This window comes from Oncorhynchus gorbuscha, unplaced genomic scaffold (assembly GCF_021184085.1).
Source record: "Oncorhynchus gorbuscha isolate QuinsamMale2020 ecotype Even-year unplaced genomic scaffold, OgorEven_v1.0 Un_scaffold_3314, whole genome shotgun sequence".
NCBI classification, from domain to species: Eukaryota; Metazoa; Chordata; class Actinopteri; order Salmoniformes; family Salmonidae; genus Oncorhynchus; species Oncorhynchus gorbuscha.
Window position 1 is genome coordinate 23569 of NW_025747587.1, and position 27735 is coordinate 51303.

The following is a 27735-nucleotide window of genomic DNA, read 5'->3' on the forward strand; positions in this document are numbered from 1 at the left end:
TACCAGCTACTAGAACAGTAAGAGAGAGAGAGACCAGATACTACCAGCTACTAGAACAGTAAGAGAGAGAGAGGCCAGATACTACCAGCTACTAGAACAGTAAGAGAGAGAGACCAGATACTACCAGCTACTAGAACAGTAAGAGAGAGAGAACAGGTGTAGGTAGATACTACCAGCTACTAGAACAGTAAAGAGAGAGAGAGGCCAGATACTACCAGCTACTAGAACAGTAAGAGAGAGAGAGAGACCAGATACTACCAGCTACTAGAACAGTAAGAGAGAGAGAGACCAGATACTACCAGCTACTAGAACAGTAAAGAGAGAGAGACCAGATACTACCAGCTACTAGAACAGTAAGAGAGAGAGAGACCAGATACTACCAGCTACTAGAACAGTAAGAGAGAGAGAGACCAGATACTACCAGCTACTAGAACAGTAAGAGAGAGACCAGATACTACCAGCTACTAGAACAGTAGAGAGAGAGAGACCAGATACTACCAGCTACTAGAACAGTAAGAAAGAGGCCAGATACTACCAGCTACTAGAACAGTAAGAGAGAGAGAGAGACCAGATACTACCAGCTACTAGAACAGTAAGAAAGAGGCCAGATACTACCAGCTACTAGAACAGTAAGAGACACAGGCCAGATACTACCAGCTACTAGAACAGTAAGAGACACAGGCCAGATACTACCAGCTACTAGAACAGTAAGAGAGAGAGAGAGACCAGATACTACCAGCTACTAGAACAGTAAGAGAGAGAGAACAGGTGTAGGTAGATACTACCAGCTACTAGAACAGTAAGAGAGAGAGGCCAGATACTACCAGCTACTAGAACAGTAAGAGAGAGAGAGAGACCAGATACTACCAGCTACTAGAACAGTAAGAGAGAGAGAGAGACCAGATACTACCAGCTACTAGAACAGTAAGAGAGAGAGAGACCAGATACTACCAGCTACTAGAACAGTAAGAGAGAGAGAGACCAGATACTACCAGCTACTAGAACAGTAAGAGAGAGAGAGACCAGATACTACCAGCTACTAGAACAGTAAGAGAGAGACCAGATACTACCAGCTACTAGAACAGTAAGAGAGAGAGACCAGATACTACCAGCTACTAGAACAGTAAGAAAGAGGCCAGATACTACCAGCTACTAGAACAGTAAGAGAGAGAGAGAGACCAGATACTACCAGCTACTAGAACAGTAAGAAAGAGGCCAGATACTACCAGCTACTAGAACAGTAAGAGACACAGGCCAGATACTACCAGCTACTAGAACAGTAAGAGACACAGGCCAGATACTACCAGCTACTAGAACAGTAAGAGAGAGACCAGATACTACCAGCTACTAGAACAGTAAGAGAGAGAGACCAGATACTACCAGCTACTAGAACAGTAAGAGAGAGAGAGAGAGACCAGATACTACCAGCTACTAGAACAGTAAGAGAGAGAGAGAGAGACCAGATACTACCAGCTACTAGAACAGTAAAGAGAGAGAGACCAGATACTACCAGCTACTAGAACAGTAAGAGAGAGAGAGGCCAGATACTACCAGCTACTAGAACAGTAAGAGAGAGAGGCCAGATACTACCAGCTACTAGAACAGTAAGAGAGAGAGAGAGACCAGATACTACCAGCTACTAGAACAGTAAGAGAGAGAGACCAGATACTACCAGCTACTAGAACAGTAAGAGAGAGACCAGATACTACCAGCTACTAGAACAGTAAGAGAGAGACCAGATACTACCAGCTACTAGAACAGTAAGAGAGAGAGACCAGATACTACCAGCTACTAGAACAGTAAGAGAGAGACCAGATACTACCAGCTACTAGAACAGTAAGAGAGAGAGAGAGACCAGATACTACCAGCTACTAGAACAGTAAGAGAGAGAGACCAGATACTACCAGCTACTAGAACAGTAAGAGAGAGAGAGACCAGATACTACCAGCTACTAGAACAGTAAGAGAGAGAGAGACCAGATACTACCAGCTACTAGAACAGTAAGAGAGAGAGAGACCAGATACTACCAGCTACTAGAACAGTAAGAGAGAGACCAGATACTACCAGCTACTAGAACAGTAAGAGAGAGAGAGACCAGATACTACCAGCTACTAGAACAGTAAGAGAGAGACCAGATACTACCAGCTACTAGAACAGTAAGAGAGAGAGAGAGGCCAGATACTACCAGCTACTAGAACAGTAAGAGAGAGACCAGATACTACCAGCTACTAGAACAGTAAGAGAGAGACCAGATACTACCAGCTACTAGGACAGTAAGAGAGAGAGAGAGACCAGATACTACCAGCTACTAGAACAGTAAGAGAGAGAGAGAGACCAGATACTACCAGCTACTAGAACAGTAAGAGACACAGGCCAGATACTACCAGCTACTAGAACAGTAAGAGAGAGGCCAGATACTACCAGCTACTAGAACAGTAAGAGAGAGACCAGATACTACCAGCTACTAGAACAGTAAGAGAGAGAGAGAGACCAGATACTACCAGCTACTAGAACAGTAAGAGAGAGAGAGAGACCAGATACTACCAGCTACTAGAACAGTAGAGAGAGAGAGAGACCAGATACTACCAGCTACTAGAACAGTAAGAGAGAGAGAGAGACCAGATACTACCAGCTACTAGAACAGTAAGAGAGAGAGAGAGAGACCAGATACTACCAGCTACTAGAACAGTAAGAGAGAGAGAGGCCAGATACTACCAGCTACTAGAACAGTAAGAGAGAGAGACCAGATACTACCAGCTACTAGAACAGTAAGAGAGAGAGAGACCAGATACTACCAGCTACTAGAACAGTAAGAGAGAGAGAGACCAGATACTACCAGCTACTAGAACAGTAAGAGAGAGAGAGACCAGATACTACCAGCTACTAGAACAGTAAGAGAGAGACCAGATACTACCAGCTACTAGAACAGTAAGAGAGAGAGAGACCAGATACTACCAGCTACTAGAACAGTAAGAGACACAGGCCAGATACTACCAGCTACTAGAACAGTAAGAGAGAGAGAGACCAGATACTACCAGCTACTAGAACAGTAAGAGAGAGAGACCAGATACTACCAGCTACTAGAACAGTAAGAGAGAGAGACCAGATACTACCAGCTACTAGAACAGTAAGAGAGAGAGAACAGACCAGATACTACCAGCTACTAGAACAGTAAGAGAGAGAGAGAGGCCAGATACTACCAGCTACTAGAACAGTAAGAGAGAGAGAGACCAGATACTACCAGCTACTAGAACAGTAAGAGAGAGAGAGAGACCAGATACTACCAGCTACTAGAACAGTAAGAGAGAGAGAGACCAGATACTACCAGCTACTAGAACAGTAAGAGAGAGAGAGACCAGATACTACCAGCTACTAGAACAGTAAGAGAGAGAGAGAGACCAGATACTACCAGCTACTAGAACAGTAAGAAAGAGGCCAGATACTACCAGCTACTAGAACAGTAAGAGAGAGAGAGAGACCAGATACTACCAGCTACTAGAACAGTAAGAAAGAGGCCAGATACTACCAGCTACTAGAACAGTAAGAGACACAGGCCAGATACTACCAGCTACTAGAACAGTAAGAGAGACAGGCCAGATACTACCAGCTACTAGAACAGTAAGAGAGAGAGAGACCAGATACTACCAGCTACTAGAACAGTAAGAGAGAGAGAACAGGTGTAGGTAGATACTACCAGCTACTAGAACAGTAAGAGAGAGAGAGAGGCCAGATACTACCAGCTACTAGAACAGTAAGAGAGAGAGAGACCAGATACTACCAGCTACTAGAACAGTAAGAGAGAGAGAGAGACCAGATACTACCAGCTACTAGAACAGTAAGAGAGAGAGAGACCAGATACTACCAGCTACTAGAACAGTAAGAGAGAGAGAGACCAGATACTACCAGCTACTAGAACAGTAAGAGAGAGAGAGACCAGATACTACCAGCTACTAGAACAGTAAGAGAGAGACCAGATACTACCAGCTACTAGGACAGTAAGAGAGAGAGAGAGACCAGATACTACCAGCTACTAGAACAGTAAGAAAGAGGCCAGATACTACCAGCTACTAGAACAGTAAGAGAGAGAGAGAGACCAGATACTACCAGCTACTAGAACAGTAAGAAAGAGGCCAGATACTACCAGCTACTAGAACAGTAAGAGACACAGGCCAGATACTACCAGCTACTAGAACAGTAAGAGACACAGGCCAGATACTACCAGCTACTAGAACAGTAAGAGAGAGACCAGATACTACCAGCTACTAGAACAGTAAGAGAGAGAGACCAGATACTACCAGCTACTAGAACAGTAAGAGAGAGACCATATACTACCAGCTACTAGAACAGTAAGAGAGAGAGACCAGATACTACCAGCTACTAGAACAGTAAGAGAGAGAGAGACCAGATACTACCAGCTACTAGAACAGTAAGAGAGAGAGAGACCAGATACTACCAGCTACTAGAACAGTAAGAGAGAGAGAGACCAGATACTACCAGCTACTAGAACAGTAAGAGAGAGAGAGACCAGATACTACCAGCTACTAGAACAGTAAGAGAGAGACCAGATACTACCAGCTACTAGAACAGTAAGAGAGAGAGAGACCAGATACTACCAGCTACTAGAACAGTAAGAGAGAGACCAGATACTACCAGCTACTAGAACAGTAAGAGAGAGAGAGAGGCCAGATACTACCAGCTACTAGAACAGTAAGAGAGAGACCAGATACTACCAGCTACTAGAACAGTAAGAGAGAGACCAGATACTACCAGCTACTAGAACAGTAAGAGAGAGAGAGAGACCAGATACTACCAGCTACTAGAACAGTAAGAGAGAGAGAGAGACCAGATACTACCAGCTACTAGAACAGTAAGAGACACAGGCCAGATACTACCAGCTACTAGAACAGTAAGAGAGAGGCCAGATACTACCAGCTACTAGAACAGTAAGAGAGAGACCAGATACTACCAGCTACTAGAACAGTAAGAGAGAGAGAGACCAGATACTACCAGCTACTAGAACAGTAAGAGAGAGAGAGAGACCAGATACTACCAGCTACTAGAACAGTAAAGAGAGAGAGAGAGACCAGATACTACCAGCTACTAGAACAGTAAAGAGAGAGAGAGAGACCAGATACTACCAGCTACTAGAACAGTAAGAGAGAGAGAGACCAGATACTACCAGCTACTAGAACAGTAAGAGAGAGAGAGGCCAGATACTACCAGCTACTAGAACAGTAAGAGAGAGAGAGAGACCAGATACTACCAGCTACTAGAACAGTAAGAGAGAGAGAGACCAGATACTACCAGCTACTAGAACAGTAAGAGAGAGACCAGATACTACCAGCTATAGAACAGTACCAGCTACCACTAGAACAGTAAGAGAGAGAGAGACCAGATACTACCAGCTACTAGAACAGTAAGAGAGAGACCAGATACTACCAGCTACTAGAACAGTAAGAGAGAGAGAGACCAGATACTACCAGCTACTAGAACAGTAAGAGAGAGAGAGACCAGATACTACCAGCTACTAGAACAGTAAGAGAGAGAGAGACCAGATACTACCAGCTACTAGAACAGTAAGAGAGAGAGAGACCAGATACTACCAGCTACTAGAACAGTAAGAGAGAGAGAGACCAGATACTACCAGCTACTAGAACAGTAAGAGAGAGACCAGATACTACCAGCTACTAGAACAGTAAGAGAGAGAGAGACCAGATACTACCAGCTACTAGAACAGTAGAGAGAGACCAGATACTACCAGCTACTAGAACAGTAAGAGAGAGAGAGAGGCCAGATACTACCAGCTACTAGAACAGTAAGAGAGAGACCAGATACTACCAGCTACTAGAACAGTAAGAGAGAGACCAGATACTACCAGCTACTAGGACAGTAAGAGAGAGAGAGACCAGATACTACCAGCTACTAGAACAGTAAGAGAGAGAGAGACCAGATACTACCAGCTACTAGAACAGTAAGAGACACAGGCCAGATACTACCAGCTACTAGAACAGTAAGAGAGAGGCCAGATACTACCAGCTACTAGAACAGTAAGAGAGAGACCAGATACTACCAGCTACTAGAACAGTAAGAGAGAGAGAGAGACCAGATACTACCAGCTACTAGAACAGTAAGAGAGAGAGAGAGACCAGATACTACCAGCTACTAGAACAGTAAGAGAGAGAGAGAGACCAGATACTACCAGCTACTAGAACAGTAAGAGAGAGAGAGAGAGACCAGATACTACCAGCTACTAGAACAGTAAGAGAGAGAGAGAGAGACCAGATACTACCAGCTACTAGAACAGTAAGAGAGAGAGAGGCCAGATACTACCAGCTACTAGAACAGTAAGAGAGAGAGAGACCAGATACTACCAGCTACTAGAACAGTAAGAGAGAGAGAGAGACCAGATACTACCAGCTACTAGAACAGTAAGAGAGAGAGAGACCAGATACTACCAGCTACTAGAACAGTAAGAGAGAGAGAGACCAGATACTACCAGCTACTAGAACAGTAAGAGAGAGACCAGATACTACCAGCTACTAGAACAGTAAGAGAGAGAGAGACCAGATACTACCAGCTACTAGAACAGTAAGAGACACAGGCCAGATACTACCAGCTACTAGAACAGTAAGAGAGAGAGAGACCAGATACTACCAGCTACTAGAACAGTAAGAGAGAGAGAGGCCAGATACTACCAGCTACTAGAACAGTAAGAGAGAGAGAGACCAGATACTACCAGCTACTAGAACAGTAAGAGAGAGAGAACAGGTGTAGGTAGATACTACCAGCTACTAGAACAGTAAGAGAGAGAGAGAGGCCAGATACTACCAGCTACTAGAACAGTAAGAGAGAGAGAGAGACCAGATACTACCAGCTACTAGAACAGTAAGAGAGAGAGAGAGACCAGATACTACCAGCTACTAGAACAGTAAGAGAGAGAGAGACCAGATACTACCAGCTACTAGAACAGTAAGAGAGAGAGAGACCAGATACTACCAGCTACTAGAACAGTAAGAGAGAGAGAGACCAGATACTACCAGCTACTAGAACAGTAAGAGAGAGACCAGATACTACCAGCTACTAGGACAGTAAGAGAGAGAGAGACCAGATACTACCAGCTACTAGAACAGTAAGAAAGAGGCCAGATACTACCAGCTACTAGAACAGTAAGAGAGAGAGAGAGACCAGATACTACCAGCTACTAGAACAGTAAGAAAGAGGCCAGATACTACCAGCTACTAGAACAGTAAGAGACACAGGCCAGATACTACCAGCTACTAGAACAGTAAGAGACACAGGCCAGATACTACCAGCTACTAGAACAGTAAGAGAGAGAGAGAGACCAGATACTACCAGCTACTAGAACAGTAAGAGAGAGAGAGACCAGATACTACCAGCTACTAGAACAGTAAGAGAGAGACCAGATACTACCAGCTACTAGAACAGTAAGAGAGAGACCAGATACTACCAGCTACTAGAACAGTAAGAGAGAGAGACCAGATACTACCAGCTACTAGAACAGTAAGAGAGAGACCAGATACTACCAGCTACTAGAACAGTAAGAGAGAGAGAGAGACCAGATACTACCAGCTACTAGAACAGTAAGAGAGAGAGAGACCAGATACTACCAGCTACTAGAACAGTAAGAGAGAGAGAGACCAGATACTACCAGCTACTAGAACAGTAAGAGAGAGAGATACTACCAGACCAGATACTACCAGCTACTAGAACAGTAAGAGAGAGACCAGATACTACCAGCTACTAGAACAGTAAGAGAGAGAGAGACCAGATACTACCAGCTACTAGAACAGTAAGAGAGAGACCAGATACTACCAGCTACTAGAACAGTAAGAGAGAGAGAGAGGCCAGATACTACCAGCTACTAGAACAGTAAGAGAGAGACCAGATACTACCAGCTACTAGAACAGTAAGAGAGAGACCAGATACTACCAGCTACTAGGACAGTAAGAGAGAGAGAGAGACCAGATACTACCAGCTACTAGAACAGTAAGAGAGAGAGAGAGACCAGATACTACCAGCTACTAGAACAGTAAGAGACACAGGCCAGATACTACCAGCTACTAGAACAGTAAGAGAGAGGCCAGATACTACCAGCTACTAGAACAGTAAGAGAGAGACCAGATACTACCAGCTACTAGAACAGTAAGAGAGAGAGAGAGACCAGATACTACCAGCTACTAGAACAGTAAGAGAGAGAGAGAGACCAGATACTACCAGCTACTAGAACAGTAAGAGAGAGAGAGACCAGATACTACCAGCTACTAGAACAGTAAGAGAGAGACCAGATACTACCAGCTACTAGAACAGTAAGAGAGAGAGAGACCAGATACTACCAGCTACTAGAACAGTAAGAGACACAGGCCAGATACTACCAGCTACTAGAACAGTAAGAGAGAGAGAGACCAGATACTACCAGCTACTAGAACAGTAAGAGAGAGAGAGGCCAGATACTACCAGCTACTAGAACAGTAAGAGAGAGAGACCAGATACTACCAGCTACTAGAACAGTAAGAGAGAGAGAACAGGTGTAGGTAGATACTACCAGCTACTAGAACAGTAAGAGAGAGAGAGAGGCCAGATACTACCAGCTACTAGAACAGTAAGAGAGAGAGAGAGACCAGATACTACCAGCTACTAGAACAGTAAGAGAGAGAGAGAGACCAGATACTACCAGCTACTAGAACAGTAAGAGAGAGAGAGACCAGATACTACCAGCTACTAGAACAGTAAGAGAGAGAGAGACCAGATACTACCAGCTACTAGAACAGTAAGAGAGAGAGAGACCAGATACTACCAGCTACTAGAACAGTAAGAGAGAGACCAGATACTACCAGCTACTAGGACAGTAAAGAGAGAGAGAGACCAGATACTACCAGCTACTAGAACAGTAAGAAAGAGGCCAGATACTACCAGCTACTAGAACAGTAAGAGAGAGAGAGAGACCAGATACTACCAGCTACTAGAACAGTAAGAAAGAGGCCAGATACTACCAGCTACTAGAACAGTAAGAGACACAGGCCAGATACTACCAGCTACTAGAACAGTAAGAGACACAGGCCAGATACTACCAGCTACTAGAACAGTAAGAGAGAGAGAGAGACCAGATACTACCAGCTACTAGAACAGTAAGAGAGAGAGAGACCAGATACTACCAGCTACTAGAACAGTAAGAGAGAGACCAGATACTACCAGCTACTAGAACAGTAAGAGAGAGACCAGATACTACCAGCTACTAGAACAGTAAGAGAGAGAGACCAGATACTACCAGCTACTAGAACAGTAAGAGAGAGACCATATACTACCAGCTACTAGAACAGTAAGAGAGAGAGAGAGACCAGATACTACCAGCTACTAGAACAGTAAGAGAGAGAGAGACCAGATACTACCAGCTACTAGAACAGTAGAACAGTAGAACAGTAAGAGAGAGAGAGACCAGATACTACCAGCTACTAGAACAGTAAGAGAGAGAGAGACCAGATACTACCAGCTACTAGAACAGTAAGAGAGAGACCAGATACTACCAGCTACTAGAACAGTAAGAGAGAGAGAGACCAGATACTACCAGCTACTAGAACAGTAAGAGAGAGACCAGATACTACCAGCTACTAGAACAGTAAGAGAGAGAGAGAGGCCAGATACTACCAGCTACTAGAACAGTAAGAGAGAGACCAGATACTACCAGCTACTAGAACAGTAAGAGAGAGACCAGATACTACCAGCTACTAGGACAGTAAGAGAGAGAGAGAGACCAGATACTACCAGCTACTAGAACAGTAAGAGAGAGAGAGAGACCAGATACTACCAGCTACTAGAACAGTAAGAGACACAGGCCAGATACTACCAGCTACTAGAACAGTAAGAGAGAGGCCAGATACTACCAGCTACTAGAACAGTAAGAGAGAGACCAGATACTACCAGCTACTAGAACAGTAAGAGAGAGAGAGAGACCAGATACTACCAGCTACTAGAACAGTAAGAGAGAGAGAGAGACCAGATACTACCAGCTACTAGAACAGTAAGAGAGAGAGAGAGAGACCAGATACTACCAGCTACTAGAACAGTAAGAGAGAGAGAGAGAGACCAGATACTACCAGCTACTAGAACAGTAAGAGAGAGAGAGAGACCAGATACTACCAGCTACTAGAACAGTAAGAGAGAGAGAGGCCAGATACTACCAGCTACTAGAACAGTAAAGAGAGAGAGAGGCCAGATACTACCAGCTACTAGAACAGTAAGAGAGAGAGAGAGACCAGATACTACCAGCTACTAGAACAGTAAAGAGAGAGAGACCAGATACTACCAGCTACTAGAACAGTAAGAGAGAGACCAGATACTACCAGCTACTAGAACAGTAAAGAGAGAGAGACCAGATACTACCAGCTACTAGAACAGTAAGAGACACAGGCCAGATACTACCAGCTACTAGAACAGTAAGAGAGAGAGAGACCAGATACTACCAGCTACTAGAACAGTAAGAGAGAGAGAGGCCAGATACTACCAGCTACTAGAACAGTAAGAGAGAGAGACCAGATACTACCAGCTACTAGAACAGTAAGAGAGAGAGAACAGGTGTAGGTAGATACTACCAGCTACTAGAACAGTAAGAGAGAGAGAGAGGCCAGATACTACCAGCTACTAGAACAGTAAGAGAGAGAGAGAGACCAGATACTACCAGCTACTAGAACAGTAAGAGAGAGAGAGAGACCAGATACTACCAGCTACTAGAACAGTAAGAGAGAGAGAGACCAGATACTACCAGCTACTAGAACAGTAAGAGAGAGAGAGACCAGATACTACCAGCTACTAGAACAGTAAGAGAGAGAGAGACCAGATACTACCAGCTACTAGAACAGTAAGAGAGAGACCAGATACTACCAGCTACTAGGACAGTAAGAGAGAGAGAGAGACCAGATACTACCAGCTACTAGAACAGTAAGAAAGAGGCCAGATACTACCAGCTACTAGAACAGTAAGAGAGAGAGAGAGACCAGATACTACCAGCTACTAGAACAGTAAGAAAGAGGCCAGATACTACCAGCTACTAGAACAGTAAGAGACACAGGCCAGATACTACCAGCTACTAGAACAGTAAGAGACACAGGCCAGATACTACCAGCTACTAGAACAGTAAGAGAGAGAGACCAGATACTACCAGCTACTAGAACAGTAAGAGAGAGAGAGACCAGATACTACCAGCTACTAGAACAGTAAGAGAGAGACCAGATACTACCAGCTACTAGAACAGTAAGAGAGAGACCAGATACTACCAGCTACTAGAACAGTAAGAGAGAGAGACCAGATACTACCAGCTACTAGAACAGTAAGAGAGAGACCAGATACTACCAGCTACTAGAACAGTAAGAGAGAGAGAGAGACCAGATACTACCAGCTACTAGAACAGTAAGAGAGAGAGAGACCAGATACTACCAGCTACTAGAACAGTAAGAGAGAGAGAGACCAGATACTACCAGCTACTAGAACAGTAAGAGAGAGAGAGACCAGATACTACCAGCTACTAGAACAGTAAGAGAGAGAGAGACCAGATACTACCAGCTACTAGAACAGTAAGAGAGAGACCAGATACTACCAGCTACTAGAACAGTAAGAGAGAGAGAGACCAGATACTACCAGCTACTAGAACAGTAAGAGAGAGACCAGATACTACCAGCTACTAGAACAGTAAGAGAGAGAGAGAGGCCAGATACTACCAGCTACTAGAACAGTAAGAGAGAGACCAGATACTACCAGCTACTAGAACAGTAAGAGAGAGACCAGATACTACCAGCTACTAGGACAGTAAGAGAGAGAGAGAGACCAGATACTACCAGCTACTAGAACAGTAAGAGAGAGAGAGACCAGATACTACCAGCTACTAGAACAGTAAGAGACACAGGCCAGATACTACCAGCTACTAGAACAGTAAGAGAGAGGCCAGATACTACCAGCTACTAGAACAGTAAGAGAGAGACCAGATACTACCAGCTACTAGAACAGTAAGAGAGAGAGAGAGACCAGATACTACCAGCTACTAGAACAGTAAGAGAGAGAGAGACCAGATACTACCAGCTACTAGAACAGTAAGAGAGAGAGAGACCAGATACTACCAGCTACTAGAACAGTAAGAGAGAGAGACCAGATACTACCAGCTACTAGAACAGTAAGAGACACAGGCCAGATACTACCAGCTACTAGAACAGTAAGAGAGAGACCAGATACTACCAGCTACTAGAACAGTAAGAGAGAGAGAGAGACCAGATACTACCAGCTACTAGAACAGTAAGAGAGAGACCAGATACTACCAGCTACTAGAACAGTAAGAGAGAGAGAGACCAGATACTACCAGCTACTAGAACAGTAAGAGAGAGAGGCCAGATACTACCAGCTACTAGAACAGTAAGAGAGAGAGACCAGATACTACCAGCTACTAGAACAGTAAGAGAGAGAGAGACCAGATACTACCAGCTACTAGAACAGTAAGAGAGAGAGAGACCAGATACTACCAGCTACTAGAACAGTAAGAGAGAGACCAGATACTACCAGCTACTAGAACAGTAAGAGAGAGACCAGATACTACCAGCTACTAGAACAGTAAGAGACACAGGCCAGATACTACCAGCTGCTAGAACAGTAAGAGAGAGAGAGAGAGACCAGATACTACCAGCTACTAGAACAGTAAGAGAGAGACCAGATACTACCAGCTACTAGAACAGTAAGAGAGAGAGAGGCCAGATACTACCAGCTACTAGAACAGTAAGAGAGAGACCAGATACTACCAGCTACTAGAACAGTAAGAGAGAGAGAGACCAGATACTACCAGCTACTAGAACAGTAAGAGAGAGGCCAGATACTACCAGCTACTAGAACAGTAAGAGAGAGAGAGACCAGATACTACCAGCTACTAGAACAGTAAGAGAGAGACCAGATACTACCAGCTACTAGAACAGTAAGAGAGAGACCAGATACTACCAGCTACTAGAACAGTAAGACAGAGACACAGGCCAGATACTACCAGCTACTAGAACAGTAAGAGACAACGTTGTCCGTAGCTCATGCCTGCCCGTCACCATAACCCCACCGCCACCACGGGGCGCTCTGTTTCACAACGTTGTCCGTAGCTCATGCCTGCCCGTCACCATAACCCCACCGCCACCACGGGGCGCTCTGTTTCACAACGTTGTCGTCAGCAAACTGCTCGCCCACACCAAGCCGTTCACGTGGTCTGCAGTTGTGAGGCCGGTTTGACGTTACTTCCAAATTCCTCTAAAATTACGTTGGCGGCAGCTTGTGGTAAAGAAATTAACACGAAATCCTCTGGCAACAGCTCTGGTGAACATTCCTGCCTTCAGCATGCTCAGTGCACCTCAAAACCACTGTCATCTGTGGGCGTTGTGTTGTGTGACGACAACTGCACATTTTATAACGGCCTTTTTACTGTCCCCCAGCACAAGGCGCACCTGTGTAACGATCATGCTGTTTTAATCAGCGTCTTGACATGCTACACCTGTCAGGTGGATGGATTATCTTGGCAAAAAGAGAAATGCTCACTGACAGGGATGTAAACAAATTTGTGCGAAACATTTTGAGAGAATTAAGCTTTTTGTGCGTATGGTACATTTAACATGAGACCAACACTTTTTAACGTTGCTTTTAAATCAAAATCAAAATGTATTTGTCAAATGCTCCCGAATACAACAGGTGTAGGAAGACCTCACAGTGAAATGCTGAATACAACAGGTGTAGTAGACCTTACAGTGAAATGCTGAATACAACAGGTGTAGTAGACCTCACAGTGAAATGCTGAATACAACAGGTGTAGTAGACCTTACAGTGAAATGCTGAATACAACAGGTGTAGTAGACCTTACAGTGAAATGCTGAATACAACAGGTGTAGTAGACCTTACAGTGAAATGCTGAATACAACAGGTGTAGTAGACCTTACAGTGAAATGCTGAATACAACAGGTGTAGGTAGACCTTACAGTGAAATGCTAACTTACAAGTCCTTAACCAACAAATGCTGTTTCAAAAATATGAATACGAGTAAGAAATCCAAGTAACAAATAATTATGGCAGCAGGAAAATAACAATAGCCAGACTATATACAGGCAGTACCGGTACAGAGTTTATATTTATATTAGGTTATATTTGGGTTCAGGTTAGTATAAGTTACTAAAGCTACTTTGATGATACCCTGTTAACATGTTTGTTCCTTCCTAGAGGACATAACTTGGTAGCACTTCAAAGGTGTATCATTATGTACGTAATAACTCGTCTAACTGGATTCCACTGAGATGTCTGTCTCATGGTTATCAGCTTGACCTTTACATGTTGGGGAGAACACCTGGTTGTGTTGTGCTTTCTCTGACTGGCTGGCTGACTGACTGGCTGACTGACTGGTTGACTGACTGACTAGACATCATGATTATCAGCTTGACCTTTACATGTTGGGGAGAACACCTGGTTGTGTTGTGCTATCTCTCACTGGCTGACTGACTGGCTGGTTGACTGACTGGCTGACTGACTGACTGACTGGCTGGTTGACTGACTGACTGACTGGTTGACTGACTGACTGCCTGACTGGCTGGTTGACTGACTGACTGACTGGGTGACTGACTGACTGGCTGGTTGACTGACTGACTGGTTGACTGACTGACTGACTGGCTGGTTGACTGACTAAGTGACTGACTGGTTGACTGGCTGGCTGGCTGACTGACTGACTGACTGAGTGGTTAATGATGTTTAATTAAAGGGTGTTCATATGGAAGTACAGTCAGTCAGGCGTCAACTGGCGTCACAGCTTCGCTATGAACAAACGTTTAGCTACAGCTTGAAGGTGAATAACATTTATGATTTACGAGGAAGTTAGTTTCACAATGTTCGGTAACATCTTTGGGTTTTGGCACAGTTTGTTTTAAGATGTTTTTAACCCTAAGCTGTCAGTGTGTCTTTGACAGGGTCAGGCCTGCAATATATAGATGTTGTTTGAAGGTTTCTCCAGTACTTTAGAGGTCTCTACAATATATAGATGTTGTTTGAAGGTTTCTCCAGTACTTTAGAGGTCTCTACAATATATAGATGTTGTTTGAAGGTTTATCCAGTACTTTAGAGGTCTCTACAATATATAGATGTTGTTTGATGGTTTCTCCAGTGCTTTAGAGGTCTCTGCAATATATAGATGTTGTTTGAAGGTTTCTCCAGTGTAATATCCCAGTACTTTAGAGGTCTCTACAATATATAGATGTTGTTTGATGGTTTCTCCAGTGCTTTAGAGGTCTCTACAATATATAGATGTTGTTTGATGGTTTCTCCAGTACTTTAGAGGTCTCTACAATATATAGATGTTGTTTGAAGGTTTCTCCAGTGTAATATCCCAGTGCTTTAGAGGTCTCTGCAATATATAGATGTTGTTTGAAGGTTTATCCAGTACTTTAGAGGTCTCTACAATATATAGATGTTGTTTGATGGTTTCTCCAGTACTTTAGAGGTCTCTGCAATATATAGATGTTGTTTGATGGTTTCTCCAGTACTTTAGAGGTCTCTACAATATATAGATGTTGTTTGATGGTTTCTCCAGTGTAATATCCCAGTACTTTAGAGGTCTCTACAATATATAGATGCTGTTTGATGGTTTCTCCAGTGTAATATCCCAGTACTTTAGAGGTCTCTGCAATATATAGATGTTGTTTGATGGTTTCTCCAGTACTTTAGAGGTCTCTGCAATATATAGATGTTGTTTGATGGTTTCTCCAGTGTAATATCCCAGTACTTTAGAGGTCTCTACAATATATAGATGTTGTTTGATGGTTTCTCCAGTACTTTAGAGGTCTCTACAATATATAGATGTTGTTTGATGGTTTCTCCAGTGTAATATCCCAGTACTTTAGAGGTCTCTACAATATATAGATGTTGTTTGATGGTTTCTCCAGTACTTTAGAGGTCTCTACAATATATAGATGTTGTTTGATGGTTTCTCCAGTACTATAGAGGTCTCTACAATATATAGATGTTGTTTGATGGTTTCTCCAGTACTTTAGAGGTCTCTACAATATATAGATGTTGTTTGATGGTTTCTCCAGTACTTTAGAGGTCTCTACAATATATAGATGTTGTTTGAAGGTTTCTCCAGTACTTTAGAGGTCTCTACAATATATAGATGTTGTTTGATGGTTTCTCCAGTACTTTAGAGGTCTCTACAATATATAGATGTTGTTTGAAGGTTTCTCCAGTACTTTAGAGGTCTCTACAATATATAGATGTTGTTTGATGGTTTCTCCAGTACTTTAGAGGTCTCTACAATATATAGATGTTGTTTGATGGTTTCTCCAGTACTATAGAGGTCTCTACAATATATAGATGTTGTTTGATGGTTTCTCCAGTACTTTAGAGGTCTCTACAATATATAGATGTTGTTTGATGGTTTCTCCAGTACTTTAGAGGTCTCTACAATATATAGATGTTGTTTGAAGGTTTCTCCAGTACTTTAGAGGTCTCTACAATATATAGATGTTGTTTGATGGTTTCTCCAGTACTTTAGAGGTCTCTACAATATATAGATGTTGTTTGAAGGTTTCTCCAGTACTTTAGAGGTCTCTACAATATATAGATGTTGTTTGATGGTTTCTCCAGTACTTTAGAGGTCTCTACAATATATAGATGTTGTTTGATGGTTTCTCCAGTGTAATATCCCAGTACTTTAGAGGTCTCTACAATATATAGATGTTGTTTGATGGTTTCTCCAGTACTTTAGTACTTTAGAGGTCTCTACAATATATAGATGTTGTTTGATGGTTTCTCCAGTACTTTAGAGGTCTCTACAATATATAGATGTTGTTTGAAGGTTTCTCCAGTACTTTAGAGGTCTCTACAATATATAGATGTTGTTTGAAGGTTTCTCCAGTACTTTAGAGGTCTCTACAATATATAGATGTTGTTTGATGGTTTCTCCAGTGTAATATCCCAGTACTTTAGAGGTCTCTACAATATATAGATGTTGTTTGATGGTTTCTCCAGTGTAATATCCCAGTACTTTAGAGGTCTCTACAATATATAGATGTTGTTTGATGGTTTCTCCAGTGTAATATCCCAGTACTTTAGAGGTCTCTACAATATATAGATGATGTTTGATGGTTTCTCCAGTACTTTAGAGGTCTCTACAATATATAGATGTTGTTTGATGGTTTCTCCAGTACTTTAGAGGTCTCTACAATATATAGATGATGTTTGATGGTTTCTCCAGTGTAATATCCCAGTACTTTAGAGGTCTCTACAATATATAGATGTTGTTTGATGGTTTCTTCAGTACTTTAGAGGTCTCTACAATATATAGATGATGTTTGATGGTTTCTCCAGTACTTTAGAGGTCTCTACAATATATAGATGTTGTTTGAAGGTTTCTCCAGTACTTTAGAGGTCTCTACAATATATAGATGTTGTTTGAAGGTTTCTCCAGTACTTTAGAGGTCTCTACAATATATAGATGTTGTTTGATGGTTTCTCCAGTACTTTAGAGGTCTCTGCAATATATAGATGTTGTTTGATGGTTTCTCCAGTGTAATATCCCAGTACTTTAGAGGTCTCTAAAATATATAGATGATGTTTGATGGTTTCTCCAGTGTAATGTCCCAGTACTTAAAAAAAATATATATATATATTTCACCTTTATTTAACCAGGTAGGCCAGTTGAGAACAAGTTCTCATTTACAATTGCGACCTGGCCAAGATAAAGCAAAGCAGGTCGACAGATACAACGACACAGAGTTACACATGGAGTAAAACAAACATACAGTCAATAATACAGTAGAAACAAGTCTATATACAATGTGAGCAAATGAGGTGAGATAAGGGAGGTAAAGGCAAAAAAAGGCCATGGTGGCAAAGTAAATACAATATAGCAAGTAAAACACTGGAATGATAGTTTTGCAGTGGAAGAATGTGCAAAGTAGAGATAAAAAATAATGGGGTGCAAAGGAGCAAAATAAATAAATAAATACAGTCGGGAAAGAGGTAGTTGTTTGGGCTAAATTATAGATGGGCTATGTACAGGTGCAGTAATCTGTGAGCTGCTCTGACAGTTGGTGCTTAAAGCTAGTGAGGGAGATAAGAGTCTCCAGCTCCAGTGATTTTTGCAGTTCGTTCCAGTCATTGGCAGCAGAGAACTGGAAGGAGAGGCGGCCAAAAGAGGAATTGGCTTTGGGGATGACCCGTGAGATATACCTGCTGGAGCGTGTGCTACGAGTGGGTGCTGCTATGGTGACCAGTGAGCTGAGATAAGGCGGGGCTTTACCTAGCAGAAACTTGTAGATAACCTGTAGCCAGTGGGTTTGGCGACGAGTATGATGCGAGGGCCAACCAACGAGAGAGTACAGGTCGCAATGGTGGGTAGTGTATGGGGCTTTGGTGACAAAACGGAAGGCACGGTGATAGACTGCATCCAGTTTGTTGAGTAGAGTGTTGGAGGCTATTTTATAGATGACATCACCGAAGTCAAGGATCGGTAGGATGGTCAGTTGTACGAGGCTATGTTTGGCAGCATGAGTGAAGGATGCTTTGTTGAGAAATAGGAAGCCGATTCTAGATTTTATTTTGGATTGGAGATGTTTAATATGAGTCTGAAGGAGAGTTTACAGTCTAGCCAGACACCTAGGTATTTGTAGTTGTCCACATATTCTAAGTCAGAACCATCCAGAGGTGATGCTGGATGGGCGAGCAGGTGCGGGCAGTGATCGGTTTAGTTTTACTTGCGTTTAAGAGCAGTGGATTTATCGGTGGTGACAGTGTTCAGAGGTCTCCTGAAACTGCTCCAGTCACATTTCATCCTTGTAGCCCGGGGAGGTCCTCGTACAACGGTCCTCTTCCTGGGGGAGGTCCTCGTACAACGGTCCTCTTCCTGGGGGATCTCCTCGTACAACGGTCCTCTTCCCGGGGGAGCTCCTCGTACAACGGTCCTCTTCCTGGGGGAGCTCCTCGTACAACGGTCCTCTTCCTGGGGGAGCTCCTCGTACAACGGTCCTCTTCCTGGGGGAGCTCCTCGTACAACGGTCCTCTTCCTGGGGGAGCTCCTCGTACAACGGTCCTCTTCCTGGGGGAGCTCCTCGTACAACGGTCCTCTTCCTGGGGGAGCTCCTCGTACAATGGTCCTCTTCCTGTTGACATCATGTGTCCACATAGTGACCCACGAATAATGATATATACATTCTGTCTTCTCTACATGTCAAGCTGCCCGTTGATAGACGTTGATAAGGATGGGTGTCACGGTAACAGTAATGGTCAATGTGATGGGTGTCACGGTAACTATGGACGTCACGGTAACAGTAATGGCCAATGTGATGGGTGTCACGGTAACTATGGACGTCACGGTAACAGTAATGGTCAGTGTGATGGGTGTCACGGTAACTATGGACGTCACGGTAACAGTAATGGTCAGTGTGATGGGTGTCACGGTAACTATGGTAACAGTAATGGTCAGTGTGATGGGTGTCACGGTAACTATGGACGTCACGGTAACAGTAATGGTCAGTGTGATGGGTGCCACGGTAACTATGGACGTCACGGTAACAGTAATGGTCAGTGTGATGGGTGCCACGGTAACTATGGACGTCACGGTAACAGTAATGGTCAGTGTGATGGGTGTCACGGTAACTATGGACGTCAAGGTAACAGTAATGGTCAGTGTGATGGGTGTCACGGTAACTATGGACGTCTACCCCCCCGTGTAGATCAGTAACATATTTCTCCCTGGTTGTTGTAGATCCTAATGGGAGTATTTAGGTCCCGGCTACTGTATCTCAGGCCTGGTTTCCCGAGTCCTCCTCTCCAGCAGAGCAGTAGTGATCTCAGAGGGATGTAGGACTGTCACTGAGCGAGTCCCAGGGCTGCGTGCCACACATTCCTCCGCACATTCCTGTAGGTCCTGTACAGCAGCTGGCCGTCCTCTGTTGTTCTGCTGGGGGCATGGAGCTCCCAGTCCCTTCAACCACCCCCCTCACGGCTCCCATTCACCCAGGCAGAAGGCACTTGTTGTGGGGCCAACAACGACAGATGCTGCTCCAGCAGCCCAGCCCCCCCAATCACACGATGTACGACATACCACTATTCTGGGATAAGGAAAGATAAGGACATGTTTGATATCTATGGTGTCAATACAATTCTGTACATGCTGTCACCATACCGGGTCTCTAGTGTCAGTGGTTCCAGTCCTCCAGAACCTCTAACAGAACCCATTATATACCGGGTCTCTAGTGTCAGTGGTTCCAGTCCTCCAGAACCCCTAACAGAACCCATTATATACCGGGTCTCTAGTGTCAGTGGTTCCAGTCTTCCAGAACCCCTAACAGAACCCATTATATACCGGGTCTCTAGTGTCAGTGGTTCCAGTCCTCCAGAACCCCCAACAGAACACATTATATACTGGGTCTCTAATGTCAGTGGTTCCAGAACCCCCAACAGAACACATTATATACTGGGTCTCTAATGTCAGTGGTTCCAGTCCTCCAGAACCCCTAACAGAACACATTATATACTGGGTCTCTAATGTCAGTGGTTCCAGACCTCCAGAACCCCTAACAGAACACATTATATACTGGGTCTCTAATGCCAGTGGTTCCAGAACCTCCAACAGAACACATTATATACTGGGTCTCTAATGCCAGTGGTTCCAGAACCTCCAACAGAACACATTATATACTGGGTCTCTAATGTCAGTGGTTCCAGAACCCCCAACAGAACACATTATATACTGGGTCTCTAATGTCGGTGTTTCCAGAACCCCCAACAGAACACATTATATACTGGGTCTCTAATGTCAGTGGTTCCAGTCCTCCAGAACCCCCAACAGAACACATTATATACTGGGTCTCTAATGTCAGTGGTTCCAGTCCTCCAGAACCCCTAACAGAACACATTATATACTGGGTCTCTAATGCCAGTGGTTCCAGAACCCCCAACAGAACACATTATATACTGGGTCTCTAATGTCAGTGGTTCCAGAACCCCCAACAGAACACATTATATACTGGGTCTCTAATGTCAGTGGTTCCAGAACCCCCAACAGAACACATTATATACTGGGTCTCTAATGTCAGTGGTTCCAGAACCCCCAACAGAACACATTATATACTGGGTCTCTAATGTCAGTGGTTCCAGAACCCCCAACAGAACACATTATATACTGGGTCTCTAATGTCAGTGGTGTCCAACTCCAAACACTGATATGATTTGGTAATAATTCCAGTGTATTTATTAATCAACAGTAATGTGGTTTTCAGTGGAGGTATTCTCCTTCCCCGCAGGCCAACACCTGTATTAATCAACAGTGATGTGGTTTTCAGTGGAGGTATTCTCCTTCCCCGCAGGCCAGCACCTGCATTTTCACCTGCCTTTTCACTATGCCACAACCAGACTTCTTCTATGGTAGTTCGACATTATGGCCCAGTATTGATACAGTAACACTAGAGAAAGGCTTGCCACTATGCCACAACCAGACTTCTTCTATGGTAGTTCGACATTATGGCCCAGTATTGATACAGTAACACTAGAGAAAGGCTTGCCACTATGCCACAGACAGACTTCTTCTATGGTAGTTCGACATTATGGCCCAGTATTGATACAGTAACACTAGAGAAAGGCTTGCCACTATGCCACAGACAGACTTCTTTTATGGTAGTTCGACATTATGGCCCAGTATTGATACAGTAACACTAGAGAAATGCCACTGGTTCAAATCCCTGACCACGTGGAACATCTACCACTGTGCCCTTGAGCAAGGCACTTCACCTTAATAGCTCCCGTAAGTCTTCTACACCTCCGTTTTCAGACCCTTGATTTATTTTTGCACCTTTTGTTTTACTGTTCAGTCTAATTCTAAAATTGATTAAATAATTTTTTTTTACCGCGTAAATCTTTTTTTTTTTTTACCTTAATTTAATTAGGCAAGTCAGTTTAAGAACAAATTCTAATTTACAATGGCGGCCCTAGGAACAGGGGCAGAACGACAGATGTGTGCCTTGTCAGCTCGGGGATTCGACCTTGCAACCTTTCGGTTACTTGTCCAACGCTCCAACCACTAGGATACCGCGCCGCCTATCTACACACAATACCCCATATTGACGAAGTGGGAACAGGTTTTTAAGACATTTTTGCAAATGTATTAAAAATAACTAAAAACAGAAACCTTATTTTCATAAGTATTCAGACCCTTTGCTATGAGACTCTAAATTGAGCTCAGGTGCATCCTGTTTCCATTGATCATCCTTGCGATGTTTCTACAACTTTATTGGAGTCCACCTGTGGTAAATTCAATAGGATTGGATGTGATTTGGAAAGGCAACACACCTGTCTATATAAGGTCCCACAGTTGACAGTTCATGTCAGAGCAAAAACCAAGCCATGAGGTCGAAGGAATTGTCTGTAGAACTCCGAGACAGGATTGTGTCGAGGCACAGATCTGGGGAAGGGTAACAAAAAATGTCTGCAGCATTAAAGGTCCCGAAGAACGCCGTGGCCTCCATCATTTTTAATGTTTGGATCCACCAAGACTATCTCTGCAGCCCTCCGCCAATTAGGCTTCATGGTAGAGTGGCCAGACGGAAGCCACTCCTCAGTAAAAGGCACATGACAGCCCGCTTGGAGTTTTCTAAAAGGCATCTAAAGGACTCTCAGTTCATGAGAAACAAGATTCTCTGGTCTTATGAAACCAAGATTAAACTCTTTGGCCTGAATGCCAAGCGTCAAGGCCTGGAGGAAACTTGGCACCATCCCTACGGTGAATCATGGTGGTTGTGGCAGCATCAGGTTGAGGGGATGTTTTTCATTGGCAGGGACCGGGAGACTAGTCAGGATTGAGGGAAAGATAAACAGAGAGATCCTTGATGAGAACCGTCTCCAGAGCACTCAGGACCTCAGACTGGGGTGAAGGTTCACCTTCCAACAGGACAACGACCCTAAGCACACAGCCAAAACAACGCAGGAGTGGCTTCAGGACAAGTCTCTGAATGTCGTTCAGTGGCCAGGCCAGAGCCCGGACTTGAACCTGATAGAACATCTCTGGAGAGGCCTGAAAATAGCTGTGCAGCGACACTCCCCATCCATCCTGACAGAGCTTGAGAGATCTGCAGAGAAAAATGGGAGAGACTCCCCAAATACAGCTGTGCCAAATCAAATCAAATCAAATGTTATTTGTCACATACACATGGTTAGCAGATGTTAGTGCGAGTGTAGCGAAATGCTTGTGCTTCTAGTTCCGACAATGCAGTGATAACCAACAAGTAATCTAACTAACAATTCCAAAACTACTGTCTTATACACAGTGTAAGGCACATATGTCAGAGTCAAGGCCCGCGGGCCACATCCGGCCCGCGAGAAGGTTTTTACGGCCCCTGGGATGATCTTGATTTGTTATTAGAACCGGCCCGCAGACCGCAGCAAGCCGGCAGCCCGCAGATCTTTTACACGCACCAATACTACATTTCCCACAATGCAACGGTGACGCACCGAGCAGTAGGCTGCTTCATTTCAATATTTATTGGCACAGCAGTTGTCAGCATCACAGTAAAATTAACTTTCAGATACCCATCAAAAATGGCAAAACGGAAGGTGGACACTGAGAACCGGGGTTTCAAACAAGGTGGGAGTCGGAGTATTTGTTCACGGAGGTAGCTGGAAAACCTGTGTGTCTTCTGTGTGGAGAAAGTGTGGCGGTACTGAAAGAGTATAATCTGAGACAACATTATGAAACGAAACACGCGGACAAAAACAAGAATATGGACATGGAACAAAGGCTACAAAAGGCAGAGGAATTAAAACGAGGCCTCAAATCTCGACAGGCTCTGTTCAAAAAAGCCAAATCACAAGGCCAGGCTGCTGTCAAGGCCAGTTTTATTTTGGCAGAAGAGATCGCTAAATCAGCCCGGCCATTTACGGAGGGGGATTTCATCAAAAACTGCATGATTAAAGTTTGTGACGAAGTTTGCCCAGAAAAAAGGCAACTCTTTTTAAATGTGAGTCTGAGCAGAAACACCATTGCCGAGAGAGTAGACCAGTTGTCCATCAATCTAAAAGAGCAGCTTGTGAAAAAGGGAAAAGATTTCATTGCATATTCCTTGGCTGTGGATGAGAGCACCGACATTTCTGACATTGCCCAGTTGTCAATTTTCATCCGCGGAGTGGACTCCAGCCTAAGCGTGACAGAGGAGTTTTTGGCTTTACGTCCTATGCATGGCACAACTACGGGGCATGATTTGTATGAAGAGGTGTCAAGATGTGTAAATGAGATGGAGCTGCCTTGGGAAAAACTTGTGGGTTTGACAACCGACGGAGCACCTGCGATGTGTGGACACAGGAGCGGACTGGTGGCGAAGATACGGAAAAGATGCAAGAGGAAAATGCGACAGGTGAGCTGACAGCTTATCATTGTATCATACACCAGGAAGCGTTGTGCGGTAAAGCCTTGAAAATGGAGCATGTAATGAGCATCATCACGCGCACAGTTAACTTTATCAGAGCCAAAGGTTTGAATCACCGCCAGTTCAAGGCATTTCTGACGGAGTTAGAAACGGAGCATGGTGATTTGCCTTATCACACAGAGGTGCGATGGCTAAGCCAGGGAAAGGTGCTTCAAAGATGTTTCGAGCTTCGTGAGGAGATTTGTCTGTTCTTGGACAGCAAAGGGAAAGACACAACACAACTCCGAGACGAAATGTTTCTGTGTGAAATGGCTTTTCTGTGTGACATTACGAGTCATCTGAATGCAATGAACTTGCAGCTGCAGGGTCGGGATCGTGTCATCTCTGATATGTACAGTACAGTGAAGGCATTTAAAACCAAACTGACTCTGTGGGAGACGCAGATGCGGAAAGAAAATTTGAGCCACTTTCCCAGCTGCCAGACCATGAAAGAGAAGCTCTCTACCAGTGCGTTCCCGAGCGCACAGTTGGCTGATAAAATAGGTATGCTTGCCGCTGACTTTCGACGCCGATTTGCTGACTTTGAAGCACAAAAAAGCAGGTTGGAACTGCTCGGTAACCCATTTGCTGTTGACGTGGAAAGCTCACCACCAAACCTCCAAATGGAGTTGATTGACCTCCAATGCAATGATGCACTGAGGGCAAAATATGCGGCAGTGGGTGCTGCGGAGTTCGCCCGTTTCCTCCCCGACACAATGCCCCAGCTGCGCATCCAGGCTGCTCAAACGTTGTCTATGTTTGGCAGCACATACCTGTGTGAACAACTGTTTTCTTTGATGAACTTGAACAAAACATCACACAGAAGTCGACTTACTGCTGAACACCTCCACTCAATTCTGAGGATTTCCTCAGCTCAGAGCCTTACCCCGAACATTGATGAACTTGTGGAAAAGATGGGACACCACCAAGTATCACCCTCAACCTCAAACAAGTGAACATTACTGTGCAATCACATATTTAGAGTTTTTACTCAGTTCAAGTTTAAAAGTTAAAGTTTAATATTTGTTTTCACTGCATGTTACTTCTCCTTAAACAAAGTGTTGTTTTTGATTAATAGATTTTTGCACTTTATTTTATTGTATTTCAATCCAATTATATTTTAAAAAATATTTCAGTTGAGTGGATGATAGAAAATTGCTATTATTGTTTTTTTCTTTTGAAGTAAATTTAGCCCACTTTTTGCTAAAATAGAAAATATAGGCTACTGATGGTGCCTTGAATACCGGTTTCTTTCATTTAATGTTCATGTTATGGGGATTTTTATATAAAGGAAATTTGTCTTTTGTGTCTGTTGAAAATTAAAGATTACTGACAGAGCCATAAGAAAATATTGCTTTATTTATCTGATCATATTGGAATATATTTGTTAGGTTTTCAGTAGGTTCAATTAGGTTCACTAGACTATATGCGTCATTTAAAATTTTTCAATGAACATTCGAACAGTCCGGCCCTCGGCTTGTAGCTAAATTTTTTATTTGGCCCTCCGTCCATTTGACTTTGACACCCCTGGTGTAAGGGGATAAGGAACATGTACATAAGGATATATGAATGAGTGATGGTACAGAGCAGCATACAGTAGATGGTATCGAGTACAGTATATACATATGAGATGAGTGTGTAGACAAAGTAAACAAAGTGGCATAGTTAAAGTGGCTAGTGATACATGTATTACATAAGGATGCAGTCGATGATGTAGAGTACAATATATACATATGCATATGAGAAAATAGTATATGTCATGCAGGTGAAAGAGGACCCAAAAGCGACTTAACAGAAACAGAGTTTATTCAAGTCCAAACAGGGAATAACAGAAATCCTCTAGTCTGTAGAGGGGAATAACAGGAGAAGCGGCCACAGACTGCAGGTCGCTTCGGGTAGGCGCAGGCCGTAGTTGACAGAGACACCTGCTCACACGCAGCATCTGATGAAGGCAAAAAACACGACAGGACAGGGCGATACACAATCACAGCAAAAACACGACAGGACAGGGCGATACACAATCACAGCACGGTGAATTCTAAACAAGGAACCGACAGGACAGGAACGGAACACAAAGGAATAAATAGGGACTCCAATCAGGGGAAAAAGGATCGGGAACAGGTGTGGGAAGACTAAATGATGATTAGGGGAATAGGAACAGCTGGGAGCAGGAACGAAACGATAGAGAGAAGAGAGAGCGAGAGAGTGAGAGGGAGGGAGAGAGAGAGGGATAGAAAGAGGGAAAGAACCTAATAAGACCAGCAGAGGGAAACGAATAGAATGGGGAGCACAGGGACAAGACATGATAATAAATGACAAACATGACAGTATATACATATGCATATGAGATGAATAATGTAGGGTAAGTAACATTATATAAGGTAGCATTGTTTAAAGTGGCTAGTGATATATTTACATAATTTCCCATCAATTCCCATTATTAAAGTGGCTGGAGTTGGGTCAGTGTCAATGACAGTGTGTTGGCAGCAGCCACTCAAGCTTGTAGCATCAGACCCAAGAAGACTCGAGGCTGTAATCGCTGGCAGAGGTGCTTCAACAAAGAACTGAGTAAAGGGTCTGAATACTTATGTAAATGTCATATTTCTTGAACCTGTTTTTGTTTTTTTCATTATAAGGTATTGTGATGTCATTATGGGGTATTGTGATGTCATTATGGGGTATTGTGATGTCATTATGGGGTATTGTGATGTCATTATGGGGTATTGTGTGTAAAATGATGAATGTTATAACATGGTTACCAATGTTATAACATGGTTTTTTTTTTAAGAAAGAAATTTGCCAAACTGTCAACACAAGTTCTTGCTTAATCATTAAATGTTAGAATTTTTCTTTCTTCTACCAGGCAATTTGCCAGCGCTAATTAGATGTGGGCTAACGGAAACCCTGGAGCGTGTGGTGGTGAGCCCGTGTGAGAGGTGCCATATGCCCTGTCCGGACTTGCCTATGCGGCCAACAGAAACTCAGAGTAAAACAGTAAACTGGTGACTCCCCTCCACAGCTAGTCTCTCTGGCGTCAGCCTCAAACAGAATACAATACAAACTGACGCTCTGATTGAGAAACAACAGTTTATACAGTTGACGTCAGAAGTTCATACATACACCTTAGCCAAATACGTTTTAACTCAGTTTTTCCACAATTCCTGACATTTTAATCCTAGTTTTTTTACATCCCTGTTTTAGTTCAGTTAGGATCACCACTTTATTTTAAGAATGTGAAATGTCAGAATAATAGTAGAGATAATTATTTATTTCAGCA

The 27735-nt window shown here is 43.5% G+C and overlaps 1 long non-coding RNA gene across 1 annotated transcript in view; it reads left to right on the plus strand.

The window, feature by feature from the left end:
- Positions 1–27387, plus strand: part of LOC124027513 — a 49030-nt gene extending 21643 nt beyond the window's left edge. The window contains exon 3 of the long non-coding RNA XR_006837418.1: positions 27322–27387. This is a non-coding gene — a long non-coding RNA (uncharacterized LOC124027513). The remainder of the gene's footprint in view (positions 1–27321) is intronic.
- The last annotated feature ends 348 nt before the right edge of the window (positions 27388–27735 follow it).